The sequence below is a fragment of the Eleutherodactylus coqui genome, chromosome 2, assembly GCF_035609145.1.
Source record: "Eleutherodactylus coqui strain aEleCoq1 chromosome 2, aEleCoq1.hap1, whole genome shotgun sequence".
NCBI classification, from domain to species: domain Eukaryota; kingdom Metazoa; phylum Chordata; class Amphibia; order Anura; family Eleutherodactylidae; genus Eleutherodactylus; species Eleutherodactylus coqui.
The window spans coordinates 208,203,601-208,218,003 of record NC_089838.1 but is presented as its reverse complement, the minus strand read 5'-3'; the positions used below and the strand labels follow the sequence as shown (position 1 = coordinate 208,218,003).

At 42.0% G+C, this 14,403-nt stretch overlaps 1 protein-coding gene across 7 annotated transcripts in view; it reads left to right on the top strand.

The window, feature by feature from the left end:
• The window catches only part of INSYN1 (inhibitory synaptic factor 1), an 83,723-nt gene that overhangs the window by 57,609 nt on the left and 11,711 nt on the right, over positions 1 to 14,403 (top strand). Inside the window, exon 1 of one of the 7 annotated variants that reach the window (XM_066592361.1) lies at positions 9,351 to 9,401. The exons of the other annotated variants lie outside the window; for them this stretch is intronic. The gene's annotated coding sequence lies outside the window, so the exon portion shown is untranslated. Of the gene's footprint in view, positions 1 to 9,350; positions 9,402 to 14,403 lie in introns of those variants that run through there. 7 annotated transcript variants of the gene reach the window in all.

The following is a 14,403-nucleotide window of genomic DNA, read 5'->3' as shown; positions in this document are numbered from 1 at the left end:
TAAAAGCATCTTGTTCTCATGATATCAAGCACAAATATGGTCCTGTTGCTTATTTCTTAAAGGGGTTTTCCCACAACTTAAAATTGCTACATAACCACTCTGTCCTTTCTGGTTACTGCTAACCAGGACATGTGACTGCTGCAGCCAATCACAGCTGTGTGCTTCAATAGCCAGTGATTGGCTGCAGCAGTCACATGTCCTGGTCAGCAGCAACCAGAAAGGACAGAGTGGTTATGTAGCAATTTTAAGTTGCGGGAAAAACCCTTTTAGCCATTTCAATTAATCATATAAATAGACCCAAATAACATTGAATCGATTCACGTCAATTAAAAAGTACTATGTTGCTTATATGGACTCGCTATTTTAAGTATATTTCTTTTGGTATATTTCTTGCTGCCAGAGGCTATAACCAGTTCTGCAGCTTCACTTGTCCAATACAAGCGACTATTTATGAGCAATCCAAAACTGGATCTGGGTGCATGTAGAGGCACTCCATAGCTTTTCCTGATGTTGAGTATTTGACACTTGTGCAGTAGGTTCCAAGTTGTGAAATAAGGGGAGGATCTTGGGCACATGGGAGCAAAAGCAGAACCTGCTAGGGAGCACGGGAAGGTAGGAGGCAAGGATTTGTTTTCTTATAAAGAATGGTAGAACACTTAATTTTACTTTTGCAAAGTTATCAGAAAACTAAATCTTTTTATGAAATTCAAAATATTTCTATGATGTTACAGAAGTTGCTGTAGAAAACCTACGTATCCAGCATGTCCTAATAATTCATTTTGATAGGTTCTGGTATCATAATGGGGTGAGAACAGGAGATTCTCTCTACCAATGTTAGTGGCTTTCTGAGGAACCACTTCTCTGCTAAGTCCTTACTACAGGCCCACTAGAGGGGAGTGACAAATTCCCATTTACGCTTAGTATTACAAATGGTAAGCGGTGATCAGGGTGGTGTTTAATTCTTTTGCTACATAATTGGCCACCTCTAGGTAATACAAAACCTTGCTTGGGTTCTGAATTACATAGACACATAATGTATTAATGTAAACATTGCTTTATTGTCGCTTGTGTCCCTATGGCTGGGCTCACACAGAAGATTTGGATTGCGGATTCCGTAATCGCAGTCTGCGCTGGAAATCGGCAGTAATATGCGGGCATTGAAAGGCATGAATTTTCGCTTTTACGCTTACACTCGTGGACATGAATTGTGTATTTCACAAGTGGAAGAAAAATCGCAGAATTCACTATTTTGCTGCGGAATCCGCGCAAACAGCCTCCATTGATGTCAATGGAGGCCATGTGACCCACATCATCACTAAGCAATGGCGTGGGAGTTGCAAATAAACAAAAGAAAAGCTGTACTGCACATGACCGCCGGCGAGCCGCCGCAGTCGTTTGCAATACCGTAATAGCAGGTACACAGGGTCGCCACTCCGGTCTGCCCATGTGAGTCACATAGTAACATAGTATGTTATGCTGAATGAAGACAATGTCCATCTAGTTCAGCCTCTTTCAACCCCCCACCCCCGTTGGTCCAAAGGAAAAAAAAAAGATCGAGCCAATTGAGCTCATTTGGAGGAAAAAAAAAATCCTTCCCAACTCCATAGTGACAGTCAGAATAATCCCTGGATCAACATTTCAGTTCCTACCTAACTCTAAGACCCGGATCAACAACCCCACTGGTCACCTAATGTCTATATCCTGTAATATCATAGCACTCTAGAAAGACATCTAGTCCCCTCTTAAACTCTTCTATTGATTTTGCCATCACCACTTCCTCAGGCAGAGAGTTCCACAGTCTCACTGCTCCTACAGTAAAGAACCCTCTTCTGTGTTGATGATGAAACCTGCTTTCTTCTAGACATAGAGGATGCCTTCTTGTTACCATCGCAGTCCTGGGTGTAAACAGGTCATGTGAGAGATCCTTGTATTGTCCCCTCATGTATTTATACATAGTTATTTGGTCGCCCCTTAGAAGTCTTTTTTCCAGGGTCAATAATCCCAATTTTGTTAGCCTCTCTGGGTATTCCAGTCCTCTCATTCCATTTATTAGTTTAGTTGCCCTTCTTTGAACCCACTGCAACATCTTTCCTGAGCACCGGTGACCAGAATTGTACACTGTATTCCATGTGAGGCCTGACAAGTGCCTTATATAGTGGAAGAATAATGTTCTGGGCCCTCGCCCTTGTATCTCTTTTAATGCACCCCAAAACTTTATTTGCTTTTGCAGTAGCTGACTGGCATTAGTTACTCCAGTTAAATCTACAGTCCACTAGTACCCCCATGTCTTTTCCATACCACTTCTCCCTAGTAGTACCCCATTTAGTGTATATTATCCTGTACTGAAAAAGCGGCTGCTGGTGTGACATTTTATGCCAATTTGTGGTATATAAATCTTAATATTTTCATTCTGTGACTGTGTACTGATATATTATTTGGCTTTTAAACTGTGACAGCTAAAATGTATCCACGCTTTGCCCCAGTAATTATAATTCATTTTTCTTCCTTTTCCATCAGTTGTAAGCACGCACAAAGCAATAATGGCACAATAAGGCTAGTTCCATATGGGTAATCACAATTTTGCCGTGAGAAAATTGCGGCAAGATTGTCTCTTTGTTCCCGTCATTTTTGAGTGTCAACGCTGCTTTTTTTAGAATAATATCGCACTGCTGCCACCCGCAATAACATTGTGTGATTGATTTATCGCTAAAGTCAAAAGGACTTTCTAATGTTAAATTTGAACGCAAGTTGGTGCGTTGTGATGCGATAAAAAGGAGGCCTTATAGGGAATCATGGGAGATTTAAAAAAAACATTGCAGAAAGATAGAGCCTGGCGCGATTTTTTTGTTCTCGCAACATCACATCAGTGAAAACATTGCTAATGGGAAAGAAGCCATTGAAAATCATTGGTTTCATAAATCTGCTTTTTTTCTCACTCTCGTATTGCGCAAACATCGTGCGATTTTTATTGCCCCTGTGAAACCACCCTAAGGGTACATGCACACGGACTGCTAAAAAGTTTCTCAGGAGCAACTTGCATCGGACAGCATACTGAAATCCCGTCCATGTGCTGTCAGACGTGTAAGATATCGTACACCATACAAGAATCAGACAAGAATAGGACATGCTGAGATTTTTTTTTATTTTTACCCAGACTATCAGTCTGCATAAAAAAAGCCCATCTAAATACGCCCATTTAAATAAATGGGTCATATTCTCATTTTATTTTCACACCAGTTTTTGGTCCACAAATCGGAGGGAAAAAATGTTTGTGTGCATGTACTCTAAAGGCCCATTTAGACACAACGATTATTGCTCAAAATTTGCTCAAAAGCCATCTTTTGAGCGATAATCGTTGTGTGTAACTGCACTGACATCATGCAGTTTTCGTTAAGCCGCCGCTCATCGTTGTCTTTCAGCCTGCTGAAAGACGAAGATGAGTCTTATCAGGGATTCACAGCGGGATACAGCTGATACTATTGTTTCAGCTGTATCCCGCTCCCTGATAACAGGTTGGGTATGAAGAACAGAGCGGTCCATACCCGACACAGAGCGCCCGGCTATATAACAGCCGGGCGCTCCGTGCAGAAAACATCTGGATGCAGAAGACAAGCAGGGACACCCCGCTTGTCTTCTGCATCCTTTGCACGGAGCGCCCAGCTGTTATACAGCTGAGTCCTCCGTGAAGAAAACAGCTGGATGCAGAAGACAAGCGGGGACAGCCCACTTGTCTTCTGCATCCTCCGCTCTGAGTGCTCGGCTGTATAACAGCCAGGCGCTCCATGCAGAAAACAGCTGGATGCAGAAGACAAGCGGGGACACCCTGCTTGTCTTCTGCATCCTCCACTGGCAGCGCAAGGTGATCACTCATCTTAAGTGATCATCTTGTGCTGTAACTGACACAACAATTATTACTCAAAAGTCGCTTGAGCGACATCTTTTGAGTGATAATCATTGCGTTTAAATGGGCCTGTACAGTGGTGGAGATTATTACTTGAGTTTGTCGGCTTCACAAAATAAACCTAACCATCTTTTTTAACCAATGAACTTGCATCCTATCTGTATTTTCTAGGCTCTTGTTATAGCTCTATTGAACTCCAATGTCCTTTATCTTTCATGTGACCTTTTATTTTAACCTCTTAGTTTATAGGAGACAGGCCTCTTAAAGAAACGGTCTAAGATCAGAGAAACATATTTTTCCCCCAAAAAAATGGCATAACTGTTGTCCGTGTGCTGTCTGGCATTGCACCTCAGCACTTGTAAAACCCTGAGCTACAATACCTGCCACATCCAATGAACAGGAGTGATGCTCTTTCTAAATCATAGGAATATTCTTTTTTAGAATCTCTGACTGCCCCTGTAATTTTGCTGTGGATCTATAAAATGACTCGCATTCATCTGACTAGAATAGACTAGAATATTTACTGCCACTGGATGATTATGATTGCACAGAGTTAGGTGTGCTGCTTTATTGATTTACTTTAATATATAGTTATATAAGTATATTATCTCTCACGAAAAACCCAATAAAAAGGTTCTAAGCCTTGTCAATCACTCTATAAATCCTTTTTTTCTCCTGTTCACAGTTTTCAGTTACTCCTAATTCAGATAGGCAAAGCAAACAATGTTTTCACTCTTAATGCCATGGCTACATCTATTGCCCTGTATATACCGATTAGCCATAACATTACAACCACCTGTTTAATATTGCGTAGGTTCCCCTTGACCCACCAAAACAGCTCCGACCTGTCAAGGTACGGACTCTACTGGACCTCTGAAGGTTTCCTGTGATATTAAGCCAAGATGATAGCAGTAGATCCTTTTTCTGTGAGTTACAAGGTAGGGCCTCCATGGATCAGACTTTAATTGAGCATCTCTGGGATGTGCTGTAATAAAAGATTGAGATCTGGAAATTTTGGAGGCCAAGTCAAACCATTCCTGAAAAATGTTTGCAGTATGGCATGGTACATTATTCTGCTGAAAGTGGTCCCTGGCATTTGGGTATACAACTGCCATAAAGATTTGTATTTGGTCTGCAATAATGCTTATGGAAGTCGTACATACATACCAGGACCAAAGGTTTCCCAGCAGAGCAAAGCCCAGAGCATCAACACTCCATCTATTGTCTTCCCAAAGTGCATTTTGGTCCCATCTCTTCTCCAGGCTGCCTATCTTCTTCCATTGCTCCATGGTTCATTTCTGATGCTTATTTGGGCACTGTATGTGCTTTTGATGGTGGACAGAAGTCAGCATGGGCACTCAACTATATACACAGCAAGCTGGAGTGCACTGTGTATTCTATCATAGCCAGTATTAACCTTTACAGCAGTTTCTGCTACAACGGCTTTTCTGTGTGATAAGACCAGATAGTCTAGTCTTTGCTCCCAAACACATACATGATCCTGATGTTGTTTTACCTATTGTCCTTCATGGGACCACTTGTGGTAGTTACAAACCACTTTGCCCCAGGAACACCTCAGAAGACCTCCCATTTTGAAGATGCTCCAACCAGTTGTTTGAACATCACGATTTGACCTTAAGTATCTTGCTTCGAATGCATCAAGTTCAAAAACTGACTGTTCTCTTCCTGTCTCGAAAATGATCATAGTGGACCAGAGAAGAGCAGTAAAGGATTTGCAAGGATCGAATGATGAGGAAGTTTGGGGAAATTACACAAGGATGAAGAACTTTGTACTTCAATGTTAGAATTTTTAAATTATTTTTTTAGGCAGTGGGTAGACAGTGAAGGGATTAACAGAGAAGAAAGCCAGTAGAGGAATAAGGGGAGAAGTAGATTAACTAGGCAGCGAAGTTGAGACTGAATTGGAAAGATGTTGTAGTAGGCCAGGTGGGTAGTGATGATAGCATGTGGATGATGAGGGCATTTTCGGTTGACTCGAGAATGGATTAAGAAAGGATTTGGGAAATATTTGTGAGCTGAACGAGTCAAATGGTGGTAAGGGCTTGGATCTCTGGTTTAAAGAATAGGGCAAAATTAAAGATTACTCTGATTTGCAAGAAAGCTCCCTCCGCCAGCATTACAAGTGTTTTCTGTAGCAGAGTCTCATAAATTGACAACAAAGCAGTGAATCTAAAAGCTGTATCTGCAAGACTGCAAAGTTTGAACCTCTTATGAGTACAGTGGGTATAATCATGTGCTCCTTTTTAAGTACTATTTAACATCCGTACTGTTGGCTCTCACTTTTGCCATAAAGTCTTCTGGAAAATGATAAAGAAACTAATTTAATTGTTTTCAAAGAGAGATTGTTTTGAACCAGAAGAAAACAAAAATGTCATTTTTATGATAGATGGAGTTATAGCCAAACAGAGAAACATTCCAAGAGGCTATTGATACCAATGGAGAGCTGGATGAGAACGATTTGGATCCATTGTTCCGATCCAGCCATAAAGTTAAAAAGAAAAGATCTCCCACATGAAAAGTATACAAGAAGGCTAATGTGCAAAAAAGGAATTTTGTTTTATGCAACAGGACTGGAATATTGTTGATTGTATATTTGGTTGTGAGTCCGCTGCTCACTGGAAAGGTCCAAAATTTAAACATTTCTGTTTTTCAGATGGACTACAAATATATGAACACTTCCATAGAAGCAGCAGGAGTTACAGACGATACTCTAATAGTGTAAAATAGAAATAAACTTAAACCAGCAATATTTTCTGCAAAATATTTTTTACTCTTACAATTTGTAACATCTACTTCAGGTGATGTTTTATGAATCCTTGGGACTGTGATCAGATAGCCGATCGCAGAATGGCCTTCAGCACAATCAGTCATAAAAGACTTGATGGCAATGTTGCTGAGTCGGGCAAGTAGCAGATGATGTAGCAGAGGTGGATAGGTAGCAGATGATGTAGCAGTTAACAAACGATTTAACTAAGCCTGTGACAGACGATATAGGTGAGCTGTGCAGCTAACAGGCTAGACAAGGCTGAATAATGCAAGGTGACCTGGTTTAGCAATTTTACAGAACAAGAACTAGAATCAACTGCATTGATACTCAGGCAACACATGACTGAAGTCCCGGAGTCTAAGTGCTAATTGCCTGGCAGCACCTGTGCTTTCAGGTGCCGAATGGCAGTTGTCAAGAAAATGCGAGCGCCAGCGGCTAACGCTGGTGTTCATGTAGTAGCACCCTTAATAAGGTAGATAATGAGTTCATTAAAAACCACTGTGGCAACAGAGACAAAAGAGCAGGGAGAATTAACTATTGAATTGCCACAATGGACCAGAGCATATTATCAAGACATGCTTTCGGGATAATTTAATGCCCTGGCTGATACCCAGAGGCAAGCAAGGAAGTCCTAGCAACATGGCACAACCTCTGCAGAGTTGCAGGAGGACAATACCAAAATGATGATTATGTAATAACTAATAAACAGAGTGTATGGTATTTTTGTATACTGTTTTTTCCCTTTTAATTGCAGGAATAAATTTAAAGGGGAGGGAGAGAACCTCAGGGTGCCATCAGGGGTTCACAAAAATCCAACTTCCAGCCTTCTCTGCTATGATGGCACCCCTAGAGAATATGAACTGATTTAAGGAGTTACTATCACCTGTAAGACTTTAGACCAAATGGCTAAATTGAAAACAGAATTAATCTACAGCCTGTAATGTTTTAGAAAAGTACGTAGAGATCTTCCAGATTTGGTCTAGAGAGGTATCAGCTCCCTCAGCTTAAGAGGTGGACACAGCTCTAGTAGAGTAGGCCTCAAAAAAAGGAAAGATGAGGCAGAGATACATTATTAATCTGTTTGATCCATCTAATGATAGTAGCTTTATTGGTCATTGATCTTTTGCTTCTGCCTTAAAACTGAATGACTAATCAATCATATTTTCTCCAGACTTTAATGATATCAAGACAATGTGTCTAGCATCTTCAGGCAATGAAATGATTCTGCTTTATGATTTTTAGGGTTGTCATAAAAGAGAAAAGAAGAATCTGTTTTTTTATGGAAAATGTACACCACCTTGGGCAGAAATTAAGGCAAATTCCTCATAATGGCCCTATTGTCCAAATTGGTAGATTAAAGATGGTAGGCCAAGAAAGTTGTTTATTAATGCTGGAATTAAGGCAAAAAGGAGGAAAGGCATATTTCTCTGATTGGCCATAGCAATCACCTGACTCCCAGTGGGCATCCATGGCAGCAGAAAATAGGGCAGTAGGAGTTGATCAGCTGGGTCCTGGGACTTGCAAGGACTTGCATCTGTGGTGAAGCTCAATGCTGGATATACACTTCAAGAGTTTGCCTTCCTGAGATTATGTTGTTCCGCCCCAGACGTGATATTCTGGGCCTGGAAGAGAGGGAGAATGAACATTTTAGAGTGGATCTGTCCCCATACTTCTTAAGTTTATCTAGATCTGGAGTCAACCCACTTCACCGCTGGAATGCTTGAGGTTAGATGTTCAAAGACTGATATTGAGTTCCTGAAGGAGGTCGTGTAAGAAATAGATTCATCACTTGCGCTCTCTGTAGATACAGTTTAAACTGAGGAAGAAAGGACATCTAGAGAGAGGTTTATATTACAAGCCGGGGATCATAAAGTGGACCAGAGATCTGTAAATATAGGGTTAGCAACTCTGTCGATTCTGAGACCTCCATAAAGTCATCCAATAGTGTACTAAGACTGGATTTTGTTCTGACTGTATGAAGGATGACATTTTCATTACCAGTTAAAGTTCCAAACAGGCGCAGGGAGTTCCCATCACACAATTCAGAAACAGCAAGTTAAATGTAAAGTTCTGCTTTCCACACGAAATTGTTTGCAGGCCAAAGTAGTTTGGCCTTTTTTTGGTTTATCATAATCTGAAAGGTACCATTCAGTTTTCTTACAAAAAAGGAGAAATTAGAATCCCTTCCTTTTAAGTATGGGGGCATTATTGCTAACACACCTTTTTGAAAAAGATAAAGGACTTCCAGCAGGATAGCATAAAATTCTAGACAAAAGTATATTTTTTTTATAGTGGATAGGACCACTAAAAAATACAAGCGACCTACTACCAAACTTCTGGAAAAACAACCTTGAGGTTCATCCTTATAGGAGTCATTCTGAAAGGAATCCTTTCAATCTTTTCTTTTTTTCTGGAATCCTGATTTCTCTGGCCTGACTTATTAGTAAATCTGCTGGAACAAAAGGAGTTATTTCATCTTTATTGTGTAGCGAACCCGTTTTTCTGCCAGACAGTAAGTCATGCAGGGAAGGTCTGCACGTATTCTCCAGAACAGGGAATGGCATTGAGTTTACCTTTGGCAGTAATATAGCCTTTCAGGTATTTAGCCAAACAGCTCTCTTCACAGTGTTTGAAAAGGCAGCAGCTCTATTCAAGAGTCTGATGGGTCTACAGAAGTATCAAACAGTAAATCTGCCACTTTTGATACAGCAGGTAGGGGGGAAAGAATTTAATCTGTAAGTGTCTTCTTCTTAATCTGTACCTCTAGCTGCGAGAGTTATACTCTAAGAGAAAATGCAACACACACATTGCTTTAAGGCAGTGCTGAATGCCTCAAATGTCTTCCTTTTTTAGGTAGTAGTTCATTTTACAATCTATCAGCTCTGGAAGGAAAATTCTCGAATTGCAAGGAATTATTTTGGAGCATTTGGAAACTGAAGCACCAATTTTATGGGCTTTATCCCTATCCTTACAGTCTCCTTCCTCAAAAGGATATTTCCTATTGAGGACTTGTAGAATACAGAATTTTCTATGAGGATTTTTTAATTTTTTATATATACTTTTAATATACACTGGGAAAGGTTCTCTAGATCCTGGAACCTAACCCTTCAAACACTGTATCCTCAATCCTAAATTATTTTAACCCCTTCAATGTTCATAGTGGCTCCTACAGCTTTAAGTAACAGATCAGATTTGCCTCCCCATATCATGCTCTTCTGAGGAAGAATCCTCCAAGGTAAATTGTTCCCTTTCCTCCTGAAAAGGTTCATCCTCACTAGAAGCATCAGACAGACTGATACATCCAAAAGATGTGTTAGGGCCATCGTAATTTCATCTAAGACAATTTTTAAAGAATTTTTAACTTCATCACTAACTAATACTATTTGTTAGATGCTCTCAGCCAAAGAAGAGGACTTCTCTGCCACAATATTGTCAATATAAGCTGATCGTAGTGTTTTAGGATGGGTTCCTAGTAACTTCTTTTTGCAATCAGCACATTATCTATTGTGAGACGTAAAGGTGTTTCTTAGAGCTTTCTCTTGTACTCTGCAATGTAATATGATAATAAAAAAGGATTAGCAAAAAACAGGTGCTACCTGGAATATGTGCATTACCCCCATAATTTGAAAGTACTGGACTTGAAAGGTCTTGAGTTGCTCCTGCCGCTGCGTCCATCTCCATCTCCTGCTGCCTCCAAAGTGTCTGCTCAACAGAAGGGCCAAACAGGGGAGAGAAAGGGTGAAGGCTGACTGTCATGGGTTTCCCAGGCAGGTGGACATTGTCATGCTCCATTCACCTCCCAGATCAGAGCCAGACTTCACTTCATTGGGAAGTCCACATTATTGGAAGCGACACACAGTGGGACCAGAAGTAAAGCGCACAACTGGAAGTGTGCTTAAAGGAGATGTCCCGAGGCAGCAAGTGGGGTTATACACTTCTGTATGGCCATAATAATGCACTTTGTAATGTACATTGTGCATTAATTATGAGCCATACAGAAGTTATAAAAAGTTTTTTACTTACCTGCTCCGTTGCTAGCGTCCTGGTCTCCATGGTGCCGACTAATTTTTGGCCTCCGATGGCCAAATTAGCCGCGCTTGCGCAGTCCGGGTCTTCTGCTGTTCTCTATGGGGCTCCGTGTAGCTCCGTGTAGCTCCGCCCCGTCACGTGCCGATTCCAGCCAATCAGGAGGCTGGAATCGGCAGTGGACCGCACAGAAGAGCTGCGGTCCACGGAGGAAGAGGCCATCTTCAGCGGTGAGTAGAGAAGTCACCGGAGCGCCGGGATTCAGGTAAGCGCTGTGCGGGTGGTTTTTTTAACCCCTGCATCGGGGTTGTCTCGCGCCGAACGGGGGGGGGGTTTAAAAAAAAAAAAACCCGTTTCGGCGCGGGACATCTCCTTTAAGGCTTGCCACAGGATGCCACATTAGCATTCCACTCAGCAGGGCAAGACTGTATGAAAGAAATATGTTCTCCTCAAAGGAGCTTCAGCTTCACTGAAGCCCCGTACTCTGAGAGGGATGCAGAAAGCTTGGTAAAGGAGGGGGCCAACCTGAGGCTACTCTCAGGAGTATATTAGGCCTCCCAGAATACTCCAGAAAATCCACAGAAGGTGCTTGGGTGAAGTATTCCAATCTCAGCCATGTTTGGCTAAGTTGGGACTATTTCTTTAAACTATATAAAATTGCTATAATGTCTGTCTTGTTTTTTATTAGTCTGCACTGCTTTGGACATTTCATTGCGCAATGTACTGTCACAATTTTTGCGCTACACTATACAGTATAAAGTGGCACAAACATATTTTTATTTACAAACATTATTTCACTATGACAACCCTTCTTTGAATTAAGCCGGCCCGATGATTAACTGATCACCATGGGTGCAACTTCTGAAATCTCTGGCAAATATCCAATATTGTTGGTGGTGGCTGGCTACACATTCGCAAGAATGGCAGATACATGCGGTATTACATGGTCTGGCTAACTCTGCCATACCGGAATCAGCATTTTTAAGGCCTTTCTGCTCTGCCAAATAAAATAAAGTCCACAGTGTAGGACCCCTTTATGTTACATCCATATATGAAGGGCACATTAGAAAAGGGTTCTCCTGATAAGACAGCCCATTTCATGAATTAAACAAATAAATTAATATTATATATGATACAGTATATGCAAATTGAGGCCTGAGCTCAGTTTCTCCAGTATAGAGACTAGGGATGAGCGAGTATACTCGCTAAGGCACTACTCGTCCGAGTAATGTGCCTTAGACGAGTATCTCCCTGCTCGTCCTTAAAGATTCGGGGGCTGCTGCAGAGCGGGGAGCGGCGGGGGAGAGCGGGGAGGAACAGAGGGGAGATCTCTCTCTCCCTCTCTCCCGCCCGCTCTCCCCTGCTCCCCGCCGCGACTCACCTGTCAGCCGCAGCGGTCCCCGAATCTTTATGGACGAGCGGGGAGATACTCGTCTAAAGCACATTACTCGGACGAGTAGTGCTTTAGCTAGTATACTCGCTCATCCTTAATAGAGACCTAATCCCCTGCTTGTCTGTACTTGTGCCACTTCTAGGGAGAGTTTTTTGAAAATGCATTTTTCAGTCTTCAGTAAGGTCCATCTTGTAACCCCTGTGAGCTGCCATTATTTTGAATTTCCTTGTGTGCATAACACATATTATAGAAGTGACTTTGTCAGGGTAAACATAATGATAGTGTGGAAATACTTTACCTACCTTTTTAAAATTATTTTCTCCATTAGTAATGAAAGTCGAATCTTAGTAACATTCTAACCGCTGCAGGCATTGTTTTGTGCTGTCACTGTGTATGTCCTCATATGCCTTCAGAAAAAGCTTCACAGTATTTTTTGCATAGTGTTATTGCTCCAGATCTCTCTCTATAAGTAAATACCCAAATATATATACATGCAGTATATGGGTGGCTTCACACAAGCGTAATTCGCTGTGTGCCGCCTGCATCAGTCAGTCACGTGGCACGCAGCAAGTATGCATTGATATTGCTTACTTGCTGTGTGCCGCCAATCGCAGGTGGATATGCGTGCGCAATGGGCGCCATGATAGAACATGCTGTGTGTGTATTTTGCTAAATATGTGTAAGCAGCAACATGGGAGCCTATGGCAGATTGGTACAACGTATTACACACGCAAAAACAATACACTTTAACAATATGTTCATGTTAAAGAGTCTAAGGCCTAATTCCCACGGGCAGATTTCCGCTGCGTATTACGCGGCGGAGATCCGCGCCGTTGCTACACAGCTATTAGGTTCTATTGAACCTAATAGCGCAATGCTCACAGTGCAGAATTCCACCGTGGAATTCCGCTCCGTGAGATCACCCGTAATCACCCGCGATATGTTCTATTTGCCGTGGGCATACACGCGCACGGCTTCCATTGCAGTCAATGGAAGCCGTCCGTCACGCTATCTTCCGCTGTAGCACAGCGGTAGATAGCGTGAAAACGCTTCCCCACCCACCGACACCCGCGTCATATGAAGTTGGTGTGCCAGATGGTCGCATACATGTTTTCTTGTCGATAAATCTCACGACCGGGCAGACCATGGAAGTGTGACAATGTTATGGAGGCATTTCTGTGTCAACCTTGTGTCTGCGGCCAAGTATTATCCTGCTGAAGAATGTCTTTTGTACACACTATTCATGTGACTGCAGGATGTCCTGAACATATCGCTGAGCTGTCATTGTTCCTCGTTCCACTATTAGGGGTAACTGACTGTCATATATGATGGCCTTCTAGACCATCACACCAGCAGTATGCACAGCACAGGGAGGATTGAGGCGCTCACCTCTAGGTCATAGATACAAACATGGCTGTTATCAGTGCCCAAACTAAACCTGGATTTGTCACTAAAGACAATCTGGTTCCACTCTGTAGCAGTCCAGTTCAGTTGTTCCCAACACCACTGTAAATGGAGGTGATGGTGGGTGGGTGTCAAAGGCAGTACATGTAATGGGCACTGTAAGACCAAATCTCCTTTAGCGGAAATGGTTCCAAAAGACACAGCGGCCTGTAACGATGGTGCTACCTATCACTGGATGGAAAAAAATGAAACAGTTGGAGCTTCTCGTGCTTCTTGTACAATTAGAGGATCCGCTCTACTGATGGGCATCCTAGGCCGGGCGCCTTGTGTGTGTGCCCTCACACATACACTGGTCCCAACACTTCCTAACAGTCTGGTCAGAACGGACCAGTTGACGGGCAATTCGTCGATACCACCATCCAGCTTCTCACATTCTAAAAATGTGTCCTCTCTTAAATTCTGTTAACTGGATGAAATCTCCTTAATTGTGTTGTAGAGGCGTCTAGTGGTCAACAAGCTCTACATAAGCAGAAAAACAGGTCGCCTACACACGAGTAGCTTCTGATAGACTTTTTATAGGCCAAGGGTTGAACCACTTTTAGGACCTCAGGTGACAAGACCATTCATCTAATCACCCCACAGCTCTAATTATTTGCATATCTGCCTGAGATGTAACTGTGTGCTGAGGTTTGCATCAAAACGACAACTTCTTCTAGGTGCTTGTTTTCTTTTCTTACAAAGAGTTATATATATAGTTAGTGATATTAAACTTTCCCAACTCAGTGGCTTCTGGAAGGAGTTTTGCTACTCAACATGAGACAAAATGAGGACAATAGCCCTTTTAGACTGTGTTCACCAGTTAGGAAAAAAAACTTTAGTAAAAAGTTGTCG